The sequence below is a fragment of the Panicum virgatum genome, chromosome 7N, assembly GCF_016808335.1.
Source record: "Panicum virgatum strain AP13 chromosome 7N, P.virgatum_v5, whole genome shotgun sequence".
Classification (NCBI taxonomy): domain Eukaryota; kingdom Viridiplantae; phylum Streptophyta; class Magnoliopsida; order Poales; family Poaceae; genus Panicum; species Panicum virgatum.
This window is the reverse complement of record NC_053151.1, coordinates 19,617,796-19,630,040: the sequence shown is the minus strand read 5'-3', so window position 1 is coordinate 19,630,040 and position 12,245 is coordinate 19,617,796.

Genomic DNA, 12,245 nt, shown 5'->3' with positions numbered 1-12,245 from the left:
GACACCCTTTGTATTTTGTCTGCGTCAAGCCATCAGGGACTACAAAGCTTGTGCCACCGCTGCTAGAAAGGTCCTTCAGCTTAGGTTCCAAAGCTAAATCACAATTGCAACACTAGCTATGATGATAGTCTTGCCGTATCATTGCTCTAAATGACAGCACATCCTTCAAATGTTTTATAATTAAGCTGCAGATGTTGATGATGATAGGATTTCTTCTTTTATGGGTAGGTTCCTTGTGTATCTTTCTAAAAAATGCTGAATAATTATTTTTAAATATATATATTTGCTATATCGGCGTATCCTTAATTTTTTAGAGATGCCGTATCACCGTACCCGTACCGGTATCGCCGTATCGCATATCGGTGACACATAGGGCGCCCTCCCTCTCTGTCGTGTCTCTCTTCCTCTCACATTTTTTTCCTTTTTCTTTGAGTTTTTCGGATGAGAACTTGTGTAGATTTTTGAGATCGGAAGTGAGGCTCGAATCCTCACGTTGTCCTCCGAGATTCATCACTGTTGTTGTGATTTTTGTGTCCATCTTCTTGTTCTTCACATTTCTCCTTTTCTGCAATTTTCGGAGCCTTTTGCTAGTGATTTTCGTTTCTTCACTTTGCTGCATTTTGCGTTGGATTTCTTGGAGTTGCTAGGATATGTGCAAACATATCTAGGGTGATCCTCTACTGAATCCATGCAACGAGCACCTCGAACTTTGAGTTATCTCAAAACCCTACCTCTCTAGTGTTCTTGAGCAATTTTGTGAAATCTGTGTAGATGATCTTTTTGTGAGGATCTTTTGGGCAAAGACTACACTTTCTAGCGAAGCTCTGGTTCCAATTTCACGAAGTTTGGAGATCGTTTGATCAAATTTTGATTTGGTTTTCGTTGTTTATTGCGCCCAGAATATGTAAGGAGTTCTGACCCCTCGGAAGTTCCCACCTTGTGAAGGAAGTTCCGACCCCTCGGAAGTTCCGACACTTTTTCGAAAGTTCCGATCTGTCCTGAGATCTTGTATGTTTTCAGTTTGTTCATTGAAATTCTTCCACTGTGATTTCTAGCATCACTCCTAGGGTCAGTATGAATGCTGTCCGTGGATTTCGAGTTGGTTTGTTGCTATTAGGCCGGTCTCAATGGGAGTTTCATGAAGAGTTTCATGATATTAATTATCATCAATTTTGCTGGCATGTCAAGGACAGAAAAGGCTAGAGTTTTATGGGATGTGAGGAGAGTTTCATCACCATGAAACCCATCTGTCACAGTTACCTAGTTTCCAGTCTTGGTAACTGTGTCCATGAAACTCCATTGAGACTGGCCTTATGGTCCAATAAAGAATGTTTACAACTAATAACTATACCACAATTATTAAAGATATATAAATAAGTACTTTTGAAAATTCAACACAGTAGCAAATAGAGCCCACATATCTGGCATACACATTTTGATTTACAAAGCCAAACGCAACTGTTTATTTTGCATAGGGGTCTGAATTTGTTTGGCCAGATGCTATTAGTTCAGATCATTCCATCATTCACCAAACTTGTGCAGCTTCATTCAGCAACAAACTCATCATATGTTTAGCAGTTCTTGCATAGTGATCATAACAGGAAAGAAGCACTTTCTTTAAGAACTCTAATTTTATCACAGTTAAGTGATGTCCCCCTTTTTGATCTTGCACTCTGCAGGACTGCAGCAGCAGAAGAATTTCCATGAACCTAAAAGAAAAAGAACCTGTTTGATTTCGACTAAAATAAGATTCACTACTACAGAACATCAAATTTGTCCCGGTTGGAAAACCCCTGTTGCCCCGGCTTCCCAACCGGGACCGCCAGGCCGGGACAAAAGGGGTGCCTTTTTGTCCCGGTTGGTAACACCAACCGGGACCAAAGGTCCCTTTTTTTGTTTTCCTTTTATCAATTCTTTTTCTATTTCAATTATACTTTTGCATTTAAACTTATGTATTGGAATTCAGTGTGAGTAGGAACTCCACTATAATATATATATATATATATATATATATATATATATATATATATATACTTATATAATATTTGTCCTAAATAGTTTTCATATATAAAGTAATTCACTTATATATATCCTGCAAAATGGTGTTTATGGGTAAAAGAGGTGATGAGCAGTGGCACGTTAAGTGTCAAGGTGAATGATAGGTTAGGAGCGTACTTCAAAAGTCGAAAGGGGGTGAGGCAAGGGGATCCTTTATCCCCCCCTCCTGTTCAATATAGATGTTGATGCTCTAGCCAAAATGATGCTCTTGGGACAGGAAAATGGACTGATTAAAGGTCTTGTACCTGAATATATACCAAATGGGGTGGCGTTGTTGCAGTATGCCGACGATACTATTTTATGCATACAAGATGATCTGGAGATGGCACAGAACCTAAAGTGGCTCCTCTATCTGTATGAAAGCATGTCCGGCTTGAAAATCAACTTCAACAAAAACGAGGTGATAATGATCAGTCAGAACCATGATAAATCTATGACCTACTCAGAAATGTTCAACTGTGCTATTGGAGAAGGGCCCATCAAATACTTGGGGGTTCCTGTATCTGGCTCTAAATTACATGTTGGTGACTGGACCTCTTTGGTTGAAAAAGTGAGTAAGAGACTAGATGGATGGAAAGGTGGATCTCTGTCTCTAGGGGGAAGATTGACTCTCTTAAATTCATGTCTGACTGGCATACCAATTTACAGCATGTCAATGTACCGGCTACCAAAAACAGAGATTAAAAAGATTGACATTATCATAAAGCGTTTCTTCTGGCAGGGTAGTGGGATGAAAAAGAAATATCACTTAGTGAAATGGGAAAAAATTTGTAAGACAAAACAGAGGGGGGGGCTTGGTGTTAAAGATCTCAGGAAAATGAATACCAGTCTCTTGTGCAAGTGGTGGTGGAATTTAGAATGCGAACAAGGACTCTGGCATGATATATGTTGGGAGAAGTATCTAAAAAATACTTGTGTTACCATGCTAAAGGAAAAACCATTCAATTCCCCTGTGTGGAATGATTTACTAAAAGTAAAGGACATCTACATGAAAAATAGGAAAATAATTGTGGGAAAAGGCGATAGAACTGATTTGTGGCATGATGTCTGGTGTGCAGATATTACTCTGAGCGAGAAATTTCCAGGTTTATTTGACATTTGCAATGAAAAGGAAACTACAGTAGCCCAGATGGCTCGAAAAGGGTGGAGATTTACATTCCGACGCTGGTTAGATGAAAGACTACAAAATGATCTAAGAACACTAAGAGATATATTAACCTCTTTTGCAGTCAATGAGGAAGCAGACTACCCAATGTGGGTTTGGGAAAAATCCGGAAGGTTCTTGGTGAAGTCCACTTACAATAAGTTATGTAGTAATGAATCTGGGTGCCATACATGATGATTTGGAAAGCTAAGATTCCCTTGAAAATTAAAATTTGGATGTGGTTGATTGAACACAATGCTATCCTTACTAAAGATAACCTCTCTCGGAGGAACTGGGTTGGTGATAGTAAATGTGCTTTCTACAATGGGGATGAAACGATCCTTCACCTGTTCTTTGGCTGTGACATGGCAAAGTATGTGTGGAGCCTTGTGGCATTTGTTATAGGGGCTGATAATCGCCCTAGTTCTTTTGATCAATACTGGGTCTGGATTGACAGGCGCCTAGGGACTAGAAAGCAGTTCATTATGGTTGGCTTGGCAGCCATTTGCTGGGCTATTTGGAAAGCGAGAAATGCCTTTTGTTTTGAGAAAAAACTAACCCGCCTACCTACAGAAATAATCTACTCAGTTAGTTCCTTTGTAATATACTGGGCAGGACTGCATAAGGAAGACGACAAGAAGGAGTTGGAGCAAGGTGCTGAGGCCCTCATGAAGACGGTGCTACAGTTCCATCCTCAAACACAGGGAGAAGATGCTGGTGTGGTTCTACTTCAGTAAACGCCTGGGAAAGTTTGCTAGACGCTGGCTACTAGGCTGTCGTGTTTGTGCATGTTGCCCTGCGCGGCAGTTCTTTCTTACCGTTTTCTTTTAGCTGCTGCGTCTGTTCTTGCTAGAAGTACTGTCGTGACCTGCTCAGATTAGCTAGCCTCTCCATGGGAGGGAGGATTTCTTCTTTTCTATTCTGAACCTTGAAACTCTGTAATTTCGTTGCTTTTAGTGATGAAATTCAGGCTTTGCCCATGGTGGAAAAAAAATTCACTTATATATATGTATACACATATCTATATGTGTGAATTTCTTTACATATGAAAATGTCTAGGACAAATACTATATAAACAAATATATATATATTATTGGAGGGCTTATATATAATACATACATACTCATAAATAGATATCCTTAGATATATATACACACATATATATTTACATAGGTATATTCGTTCTTAATTACATATATACGCGTATATTATCATATTTGTTGCGATCGTTAATGTGAGAGTGTCCATCATAGTAGAATTCGCCTTTTGTGTCGAGAACTTGCTCAACAATAAATCCGAACAATTGTTCTTGAATCGCTATAATATTTTCCTCTGGTATGAGTTTATCGCGCATCTCCTTGTTGGTGTCTTTTATGCTCAATCTGAATAGGTATTCTGCAAGCGCACATAATTCACCGGTGTAGCACTTCACCTTGGAGTATTCCAGGGTATCGTGAAATCCTCAGGGAAGCACTATGGTAAAGTGTATCGTAAATTGTAGTGACTACCTTTACTAAGTTTATCAACCGACTAATTCAGCAGGGGTAAGCCAGATAACTAATGAGGTAAATGGCCAGTCTATGACCGCGTGACACACAAGAGATTCTATACCTTAGAGAGGTAACAGCTGAGAGGACAACGAGCGAGAAAGGACTCCTGAAACACCTCTAAACTACTAAGCTAGCCTCACTAGAACTAATCTAAGCTTCTATCTTGATGTCGGAACCAGGAGCTTACTTCGGCGGCCTAAGCGAAGGGCGCAGACAGGGGTGAGAAGGGGCCCAACATACTTTTGGCAATCCTACTGCTATGAAAACACCCAAACGTGGTGGACTACGAGGGACGGATAAGGCTGTCACCACTTGCCACCTAACACTGCGGTACCGTGGGGTGGAACACACTTTCTAGCTAGCACTGAGTCAGACACCATGTCTGCTCTCGGTACTAGGATTTCTCTTGAGGCCTTCAAGAGAAATCCCCCTCAACCTAGTGAATTAACTTGAGTTACACTAGTACAAGCGAGAAAACCCATAAGACTAACTCCGACAAGCAAGAAAGAGAACTTAAACTAAACTAGAGGTAAAACTTACTCCCGCAGACAAGTACTAGTACTTGGAAAGATAAATACTTGCGGAAAGTAAAGCTGACTCAAGTAAATAAAGAAGATAACTTATATTAAAATAGTCAAAGGAAAAGATACAAAAGCTTATACCAAGCTCCGATGACGACTCCGGATCCCCGAGACAAGCTCGACTCGACTCTAACTCCCAACTACTAACCTACTCTAGACTTGAGAAGAGAGAATTGCTCCTTTGAGTGTGTGTTTACAAGTGAGGGGAAGAGTGCTATTTATAGGCTTCCAAGGTCGGTAGAAGGCCGGTAATTCAAGTAGCGCCCAGTGCACGCAACTGTAGAGGCGGTGCTTAACTTCCACGCGAAGCCGGGAGCCGAGTCTCTGCAAGGTGGGACCGGGCGGCCCTCCCTAGGCCGGCCGGCCTAGGGGTGTGCCATCTGGCCACCGTACACCCGTGGACGGCTCCTGATTGCTCCTGGACGTCGGCTCCTTGGGTAGTTTCCTCGAATGCTTCTTTCTTGGGCCGGGCGGCCTGAGGTTGGCCGGGCGGCCTGCCTCCGGGGCCCCTCGGTCCTCCACATCACCGAAGTTGCACAACCACACTCCACATTGCCTCTGGAATGGGTGGTTTCCTCATTTGACGATCTTGGCACTAGCATGTGGGTCTTTGGGTTGAACCTTGTGCCTTCCGGGTCCACCGATAGGATATGAGATGTTCGCCTTGTTTTGGAACCTTATGAACGTGTCACATTGCTCCAGTAAATTTATTGGACCCATGTATATGGAGGTGTCAGGCCGATCGGCACGGAATGTGCCGGGCGGCCGGGATTTTCTCTGATTTCGACCATCTTTGGACAGTAGATACCGGCAAGCACAACTCATCCAAAACTTGTGGAACTTATTAGAATCAAATAAAATATGCATGGAACATGGTGCAAAACTCAATTTATTTCCGAGAAGTTGACGGTCAAAACGTGAGATAGTGGCCGTCAACACCCTACCAAGCTTCAACTTTTGCTCGTCCTCGAGCAAAGCTTAATACAGAGGCTCGGCGGATCAGGAGTTACATCGATGTTTGCCCTCTGCAGGTACCCTGCGCACAGCATATTACTCTATCCGTATGTACTTCGAGTAAGTTGGCTCATACCTATTTGTTCTGAATGATTGGTCTTATTTCACATTTCATCCTTTGCCTTGAGCGGTTGGAGGACTGAACAACCTTCACTGGAATGTTTTCCTGTCTTCCCTGTTCAGGTTCATTCTCGAAATATTTCTTAAGTATGCATATAATTAAGGTTCCTTGAAGGTACTCTCAATCGCTCAAGGTGTATGATCCTCACCAAGGTCGAAACCTGACCAACTTCTTCCTAATCTAAGGCTGATATCTAGAGTTATGGGTAGGAAGAGTATGACATACATTGATTACCTGTGTTTCCGAGCCAAAGAGTGGTTCACAAGAGGTAGGTACTTGATCAAATTCTGATCTTATGGAATCATAAATGTCCAGGGGATAGGGAGAAATGAACTCACACTTTTGGAAACATTTTCAGGTTATTTTATTGAACTCCTCTTTTGAACTACTTTTGCTGAGGATCATGGGCACTTCTTTGTCTCTTTTTTTTTTGAATGAAGAAGATTACTCCATGTCCTTCCTGAATTGAATATTTTCATATGGAGATTTTGAAGAACTTTGACCCTTTTGGAGTGAATACGCACAGAGTGGAGATTTTGGGCAGGAGTTGTGGTGGAACTGTCTGGGTGAAAGTGGATGACAATACCCGGAGTAGGTAATTGTCGTACCAGACATTTTGAGGCTAGCAAAGAAATGGGTACGCAAAGGAGAAAGACCGGCAGATGACAAGTACCTTTTCTCGAGTGAACTCACCATTCGACAAAGCTCAAAGTAAATCAAGATAGCCTATGATAGCTCATGTATAATAAAACATTATGGCTCTGGATGGGATATGTAAACCAACAGGGAAATATTTTATCATATTTTAATGTTATTTCGAGAATTTCCCTTACTGAGGTAAACAGTTTTAATTCCAATGTAGGTCATCTCGAATCCCACAACAACTTAGACTTAGAAATCATGTTAATGCTCCCATACAGATTTAAAAAGTGTCTATTATGTGCCAACTAGCTCTGGTACTAGATGAGTAAAAAATTGTAAACGGGGCACATGCAAAGCTCAAACAGAGCAACTATTCATCATTTCCAAGATAAGAGTTTGCACATATTTCCACACATTTATTCTAAGCATGGCAATTCTCTCTCTCTTTTTTAACTAAGATTATGATAAGCTGAACAAGCAGGTATGACGACTTACCTAGATACTGACGATCTCTCTCCCCAAGCTTCAACGAAGCTCGGGACTACTGGTCTGGATGTGGCGGGGGTAGTACGCACCATGGTGCCAATCATAGGACAAGGAGGATAACATCCCCCAACTCTCCTGTGTGAGACTAGTGTTGTGATCGAGGTTGTGTCCCAATTCCTCCTGACGTAGCTCTATGGCACCCATTCGAGCAGTGAGGCCCGACAGCTCCCGTGTGAGCGGGTTGTCGTACTCAAAGCGTGCTGTTGCGGACGGGCCAACCTGTGGGCCATGGGAGGTCCCCATACCCGAGGGGTAGTAAAACCCCTGGTCGTGCCCGTACCCCATGCTACCCTTAGGCTGGTACGAGGTTTGGCCACCTTGGGTGTAAAACCCATAGGCCTCCTCAAAGCTCATGTGAGTAGTGTCTGGGTGAGGCTGTGCTGAGGCATCTGGCGAGGGTGCTGCGTGTGATGGTCTGGCTTCCTGAGAAGCACGGGCCTGGCGTGAGGCTCCTGGCTAGCGAGAAGTTCCTGCCTGGCGGGATGTGCCTGCCTGACGGGAAGCTCCTGCCTGCTGTGATGTGCCATCCTCGGCAAACTGTGCGTCACGCCGATTTCTGCCCCGTGTCATAGGGCCAGCTATGCTGTGTCGTGCTAGCTCCTTCTTTTCCATTTGGAGAGTCAGACATTTCATGGAGTAGAGTGAGAGTTTCGGGCATGGCAGCTCGAACTCCCTCTTATAGCTCGGATAGCACATGAACACTGAGTTCCCGGGACCTTCATGCATCATGTGCGCGCGAACAAAGTGGTCCATAACCAATGAAGGTTCGGTACTCATCTATCGCGGGCAGATATGTGACTTGTGCATTCTCCAGAACACCGACATACCGCGCAATGCGGGTGACCAGTGAGGTTATGTCGATGGGAGATTTGCACGTGATCATTTTCTGCCAGTATGCGACCTTGCCCATGATGGGTGAGTAGCGAATCTTCTTTGCCATGGCATACAGGCACATGAGCTCCGAGGAGCTACACAGCCTGAGGTCTGCTCGGGAGAAGACTACCATAGCAAGATACTTGGCTAGAACTCTCAGAGTTGGGTTATAGATGGAGATTATGCTGTTTTTACTACTCACTGGTTCATCTGAGATTTCGTTCCACCAAGCACTACAGTCATACTCAAGATCATCTGCTAATGCATTAGCTTCTAATATACATTTCTTACTGAAGCCTAGTGCATTACTAAAGTCTCTAGAACATTTCAAAGAACTCGTTGAAAAAGCGAAAGTGGATTTTAGTTTCTTTTCCAACGGTTTCGACATGTAGCGTAGATAAGAATTCCATGGTGAGAAGGTGCGAACCTGGTTCGGTGATGTCGGCGAGGAGTGACCATCCCGCAGCTGTGAACGCGCGGTTCATGTCCTGGAGGAGTCCCGTCATCATGAGGAATTTTGTATCAAACCGCTTGGCGTGGCCGTACGACTGCTTCTTCAACAGCTCGAGGGCGTCCCGCTCATAATCAGTCCAGACAACGATCTGATCGACCGAAGTCAGAACTCTGATTTTGAGATGGGGATTCGGGACTGTTGGAGAGGCAGGGGCTTCCTCCTCCTCTTCCTGGGATCGTGACAGTCGGCGAACAGAGTCCACTGACATGTCATCCCGGGAGCCTGATGACGCTCGCGAGCTATAGGATCGGGACGACGAGCCGAGCTTCTTCACCTTGTTCCGGATGTTCCCCCAGACTGACATAACTCCTGCAAAAGATCAGTACAGAGAATATGCAGGGAAAATAATCGGAGGGGGTCAGTGGTTAGTCATTCTTGTGGGGATCAATCCACCGCAATCATTCTTCATTCAGAGCTTGTTTATTCAACGGGACATATTTTTGTAGTTTTCAATTTGGGAGAGAGTTACTACTAATTTTATTGCATTAGTGTTGACCTAATCTCAGCACTACTACTATTTTGTGTGGGGCTAGCACTTGAGTTTCATAACTTAATTAACTCCTAAGAGCTTCATTAGGCAAGAAAGCTCAGAGAGAGGAAGAGAGAAAGTGTGCTCGGGAGAGTGACCTGCATGCTCAGAGCGATGGTGCGACGAATGACGACGATGCAGTGGCTTTTATAGAGATGCGTAGGGGCCAGGCCGGCCAGCCTGTGGAGTGCCGGGCGGCACCTCCCGCGGCCTCCATTCCTCCACCTCGATGCCTAGGTGCTAGACCTGCAGGTGCTCATGCTCCGGTTGGTGACGACGTGACGGGAGGGGTGGAGAGGCGCCTGGCGGCCATGATAAGGCCGGACGGCCTGCCCCCCCCCCCCCCTCTGCACGATGAGTGTGGCCACTTTGCTTTACTCCCTGGCCACTCAAAGTCTCGGATTCCTGCTGCCCCCTGATCAAGTGAGTGAGAATGGGGCCAGCCGGCCTACAATTTGGCCTTTTTTTCATATGCAAAGATAACTGATGCAAAACAAAAATTTAAATTTTTGGTTTAGAATTGTAAACATGCCGTGACTTTGAAAACAAAGATTATGCAAGAAGAATTTAAACTATCCTATATGCAAATGCAAGAATGGATATGTACCATGGTTTTCATGGCGATAGCTCGGGTTTTGAGTCCGAAGCAGGATTCTCCATACCTCAAGTTCTGTTGTCGTCGCCGGATGGAGTTCCAGACGAGGACACTTTCCTCCGCCATTCCTTCTTGGTGGCGGGTTTTGTTTTGATCGCTTTCGCCTCCGATTCCTCAAATTCTCTGCGAAGGATTCGTCGTCTTGCGTTCCTGTAGTTATGCACTCTGATCTCCCGTCGATTCTTAGTCGTTCCAAGAGCTCGGCAAGGATATCGATTGTGGGTGTTGATGGCTTCTCCTGCTCTTTCTCGGATTTCTTCCAGTTGAACGTCTTGACCTGGGAACACTGCTCGACCTTCGGTCGGAAGGCGAACCTCTCTGTCTGCCCATTGATATTGAGCTGAATCTCTCCAGCTCCAACATCAACGTGTGTGTTTGCGGTACTCAAGAACGGCCTTCCCAGAATGAGGGGCGTCTTGGCGTCGACTTCCATGTTGAGGACGACGAAATCAACTAGAATAAAGAAGTTCCGGATTTTAACCAGAACGTTCTCTGCAATTCCCGCGGGGTAACGAACCGTTTGGTCCGCTAGCTGCAAGCACATGGCAGTAGGGGCAAGCTCATGGTAATTTAGTTTATCGTAAACTACCTTAGGCGTGACGCTGACACTTGCTCCCAGGTCGCAAAGAGCGTGTGAGAAATGTTGACTCCCGATTGAACATGTGATTCTTGGGCATCCTTGTTGACATTTCTTATCGCAATCACTAGGAATGGATAATCCTTAGCAACAGCGCCAGAAATGCCTGTTGGCAGTTCTTAGTGCAATCACTAGAAATGAGGGCGCCGAACCCATCCTAGCAACTGCACCCAAGGGGTGCCACTCTCGTGGTATAATCAATACGATTACAGATGGATCCGCAAGCGCACGGATATACCGTTGTAGCATTTCACCCGGAGAGTAAGGGTATCGTCATTTATTTGTGTCCCAAAGGACGGCAGCGGCAAAGGTATTGTACTCAACATTAACAATGACATTATGCCTCAAGCAATAGGCAATACTCTAACAGGGGTAAGTACAGATAAAGAATAAGCAAGGGTAATGAGACATAGCACACATGCACACTCCAAGAGGAAGGAATAAAGGAGAGAAACTATAAAACAAAGGACTAATCTATCCTACGTCAAGTCAGCTGGAGCTTAGGCTAGGTTAGGTGTCCTTGTGCTTCTATCCAAAGCTGGGGTCATGTTAGATCATGGTTAGGACTATAGGTGCCAGGAAAATGGGATAGCGGGGAGAAGGTCCCGCACCAGAGTACATCCAGTCCCGTTACCTCTTTGCATGAACTCCTACATCGAACCCGAATGTCGGGGAGTACGCTAAATGCAACACCGCTATTACGCCGGACGGATAGGGCTGTCACCACCTGCCGTCTACCCCAGGCACATCGTGGAGCACGGTCATATCCGAAGGATTCCGCATACCCGTCGGTCTTCAATCGCTTGTTCAATAAAAATGCCTGTAACAGATCTTTCAAGGCTTGGCTAGCGACCAGGTCTTCAGTGAAAACAAAGATGATCCTATAAGGAAAGGAAAGGAAAGGAAAGCGGTGTGCGATCCGAATTTACATATAATGACTGTAGTTAGTGTTCGCGGTCGATAACGATGGTTTTCGCCACCAACGCTCCGTCTGATTTCATGAAATGTAGGCCATAATCATGCCATAACCATTATTACTAATGAGTTCCACAAGTTTTGGTGTTTATTTGACCTCAAGAACAACATATCCAAATTTGACGTGAAACGGACGCAGTTTGGACCGGAAGGCCCGAATCCGACCGACCGGCATACTTTCGGTGGAATCTTGACATGAGACTTTACCAAAGTCACATAGAGGGAGAATCCAAGCCATTCCAATGGGCTAAATCAAGAAATGCATAACTTGGACCTGGAAGGCTTAACCCATATCCAAAAGAGAAGCCAACATGGGCCATGGTCCAGTATTCAACCAACACCCTATCCAACATTGATCCATGGTCAGAAAGGAACGTGTCAGTGCAACGAAGGACAGAGAGGCCGC